We start from the raw sequence: 4,669 nt of genomic DNA on the forward strand, positions 1-4,669 counted from the left end.
ATACAGTATATATATATATATATATATATATATATATATATATATATATATATAATTTTTATTTTATTTATATTTTGCAACAGTTTCTGGGTGAATATGAGTTTCAATAATTTATTTCTACTCCATTTTTGTGTATTTTTCTTCTTTTTTTTCAGTGTGACAATTTATTTGTAACAGTCAGAATTTCAATGCTTTTCCATTTTAAAAAGTATTAACTAGTTTACATTTTAACCAATAAAAGAGACAGTTTGCTCACAAGGAATATTAGTCTCTTTTGATTTGAGTCCATAAACTCCCACCTAACAACCATCCAGACTGCCCTAGCACCACCTCGCAATGCCCTGGCAACCACACATAACATTCTTTGTGGCAGCAGCAGCAGGCAAACAACACAACATTATTATTTTTCTCAGAAAGTATAGTGTAGTTTTAAATGCTATTTATTTTTCTCTAATCAGCTTACAAGCTGATTAGAAATGTATCTCAACTGCTCTGTGTACCAATAAGTACACATGAACTAGACGAAATGACTAGCAACATGGGCACTATCTTCTCTAATACATTAGAAGCTGTTGCCCCCATCAAATTGAAAAAGGTTAGAAAAGCGCTATATAAATAAAGGTGACTTGACTTGACTTGACAAGCGGGTAGCTTGTTGATGTCGGTAAACTATTAATAAACAATTACTAATTGCTGTTATGTGTTTACGTTTCTTAAAATCCGCAAAGCATTCAGATGCATTCAAATCAAGTCACGTCTAATTAGCTCACAACCACATCCTTCCACTTTCTCAGATCACACAGCAGTCAGTCCAAACATGAAGATGAAATGAAAATTCATTCCATCCCTCGAGATCAAACGTACACCTTCCTAATCAAAGGAGATTAAAACTCGCAGTGTGTAATAGGCATGTGTGGAAGTTTAAATTGGTGTTTAGTTTGAGGCAGCGCACGCATGGTGGGTTTGTTAAGAGCGAGGGCTGATGTGCCAGGTGCTCGTGCTGCTCTCTGTGCATTTGCAGATAGACCCACAACTCAGAGGGTGAATATATTCACCAGCCCCTCTAAAGAAATCCCCCAGGAGTCCGGGCCAAACCGTACACGCTTCCGCTCCTTCCAAACTTGTTTACCTGCTACTGATTTGCCACTGGAAAGGAAGAGGCTTCGGCGTGCCACGCTCTCCCTCCGTGCCCGCTCCCCTCGCCAAGTCATTTATTTGTCCTTTTACCCACTGCTTGCCAACACGTCTCTCAGAAACCAAGAATGACTGTGGGGGGAGGCGTAGAGGGAGGTCCTGGGCCGTCCGTGAGCCAAGACACCCAGAGAGCGAGCAAAGGGCTGCGAAAGTTGAATGCGAAAGTAGAACACAGAAGCACATGCCCGTTTGAAAAGAGATTGCATCTTTTCAGAGTGAATGAAAGAGCGGTTTTGAGAAGAGAAGAAGACTGCGAGGGATTTTTGGAGGGGCGAGTGGGGGCTTGGCAGCTCCGCACCGTATCCAGCTGCTCTCATGTCCCAACACTGCCGCGTGCTGTTCCAGCAGCTCACATTGTCAGGAGTTTCGCAGATGGTCAGTGAGAGGTCAGGCAGAAATGTGCGCAGCCGTAACCAGCGGAGCAACCTTTCCTTCTCTGTTCTTCAACCAAAATGGTTCATGAGGTGATACTAGGATGCAGTGATTTTACAGTTCAGTTCAACAGACATGCCGCTTCAAGTTCTTGGCCTTTAACTAGTCAGAAGCTCTCAGCAACAATAACAGACAATCCAGTATTCCCTAGACTAAGGTTTTTCAAACTGGGTTTGCAGGGGGCCTCGCAAGAGATACTACAGGGTTTGCAGAATTAATTCATTATTTATTTATTTTAGGGCTGTCAAAGTTAATTTGTATTTAAGATATTCATGAAATGTTTGGTGTCATTCATTCATTCATTCATTCATGCATGCGTTAATTCTTTCACATTCACCAAATTTGGTAATTGGATAGTATTTCTAATATTATTTATTTATGCTTTCTAAAGACCTGTCAGAAATCCTGATTATTAATTGCCAATGTTTATACATTTTAATTTCACTGTCAACAGTTTGCTTTATTTGCTTTGTTTGCTTTATTATGCAACTATTTACTTTTGGACACAAATTGTCTTTGTAACATCACATTATTTTTATATAGCTGACTTATTATTTAAAGAAGTCTTTGACATCAAACATATTTATTTATTTATTTTACAAAAAATGTTTTAGGACTGCCAGAGTTAACATGCATTTAAGATATTCCTGAAATATGTTTTACAATGATTTTTAACATTTAAATTCATGTGGTAATGTTTAGTTTAGTTGTAATATTTATAATATATTATTTATTTATGCTTTCTATAAACTGGTTAGAAATCATGAGATTAATTGCAGTTATTTTTATTTCTCTTGACAGCAATAACTTTTACTGTCAACAAGTTGTTGTTTTTTTTTTGTTTGTTTTTTTTTGGCAAAAGCAAAGGCCAATATATTGGAAACAACAAATTGTCTTTGTAACATCACACAATGTTTTATATACAGTAGCTGCCATTATGTTCAAGGAAGGAATCATTGGCCCCTTTCAAAATAGATTTATTTGGTCTGTTAAAATTTTCTTAAAATGTTAATGAATTGTTTAGTGTTTTATAATGATGTTACCACTGAACATTCAAGAATATCATATTTGCACAATTCTGGCCCAGAGTAACCAGCATACACATTGTAATTGTGTGTGTTGGATTGCATGGTGTTGTGTACAATCTGTGTAACTCTCACTTTGCGTCCACAATCACACATTGACAAGCCCTCACTTTCGATTCCTCAGTGCAAGAACTTGACTAACATATATCTAACACTGAGACAGTGACTGTGATGTCAGGTTACATTAGTTACATGGGCTTTTTTCAGCTTTTTTCCCACTGCATTTAAAGGGCATTAAGTCAGATTAGTTTTACAGTTGACAGTTTGTGGTCCTGCGATGCATATATGATGTATATATATCATATCTCTCTCTCGGATGTTGGAAGTTTCTGGTACTGACAGTCAAGTGTCAGCCGCTAAACCCCAAAGGTCCTTTATAGCCAACAGCCATTGTCCTACTCTCTTCTGTCACAATGTCTTTATTTTCTCTGATATTTCTTGGCTTTTCAGAAACATTGTTTGTGGCTACCCAAACACATGACAAACTCGACTATACCTGCTTTTAACTTGAAATGAAATTCCAAATAGCATGTTTGTCCTTGGAAATATAAAGCGAATGTTAGGTTTTTATAGCTGAAATGCTCCTCTTAAGCACATTGGCATCTGTAACGCAACTTGTTCTCTATTTTCAGATATTTTTTTTTACATGTGTCTCTTTGAAATCATCATTTAGAGCGACATTTGCCTGTAAACAACAGAATCAGCTGCGGCTCTCATAAGCGATAATGGAAAAGCTAATGACAGCAGAACACACACTCTTAAAAACAAAGGTGCTTCAAAAGGTTCTTCAAGCGATGCCATAGAAGAACCATTTTTGGTTCCACAAAGAACCATTCAGTCAAAGGTTCTTTAAAGAACCATCTCTTTCTTACCTTTTTGTAATCTGAAGAACCTTCTTTCGCCACAAAGAACCTTTTGCCAAACAGAAAGGTTCTTCAGATGTTAAAGGTTCTTTATGGAACCATTTAGACAAACAAAAAGGTCTATGGCATCGTGAAGCACCTTTATTTTTAAGAGTGTATGTTACACACATAAGCTCTCTCTCTCTCTCTCTCTCTCTCTCACTCGTTTCTATCTCTCATTTGACTACCCACAGCTTTTAATTCCCAAAATGAGAGCTTATTTTCCTAGTATTGAGCTGCCATCGTTAATTGGAAAATTATTTTCTTCAGGTCTCTTGTTTGTGTCTCTGGGCTTTTAAAAGAGACCGCTACATTGAAAAATTAGGCAAATGGACTTGCCAGAAAAATAATATTTTTTCCCCCATGCATTTAAACATAAAGACCCTTCACACTGGAGGAGAGATTCATTAGCACAATGTTGCGAAAGCTTGTTAGTGAGGCTCCTAAATGAAGATGGCTAATATAGTCAATGTGTGTTTGGTTATTACTTCTTATGAAGGCCGAGCTATTAGAGCTTTCAATGTCCTCACAATTATGCCACCCTTATTTCTGCATGTGCACAAACACATTACACGCTCAGGATGTGGGATATTTATATCTCGAGAAATGTAGTGTGGCGTTCTGCTGCTTAAAATGCTGTTATGCTAGTAGATCATTATTTTTATTAAGCTCATCTAATCTGATGTAGAAATGATAGCATTGATTAACAACCACAAAAGGAGATATCAGGCAGGATGTTCACGCTGCTCTCTTCCATATAGTGCTGAGGACCAGACTGGAATTTTCATTATCAATTTAGTCATTATTGACTGAAAATCATTTGTGCAAATTAAATATGTGCATATTTAAATTTTGCATGATCATGAATAGTTAAAAGGCTCATGGCAACCAGTGACATTTGGCATAATTGACATCAAGCTTACACCAGCTTACACCACGCCATATGTGACGGAAGACCACAAAACGTGTCAAAAGGGTCCGTTTTTTTAATTTCAATCAATTTGAAATTTAAACATTTGAAAGCGGAATAAATAAGCTTTCCATTGATGTATGATT

This window comes from Sinocyclocheilus anshuiensis, unplaced genomic scaffold (genome assembly GCF_001515605.1).
Source record: "Sinocyclocheilus anshuiensis isolate Anshui unplaced genomic scaffold, SAMN03320099.WGS_v1.1 scaffold1240, whole genome shotgun sequence".
NCBI lineage: Eukaryota > Metazoa > Chordata > Actinopteri > Cypriniformes > Cyprinidae > Sinocyclocheilus > Sinocyclocheilus anshuiensis.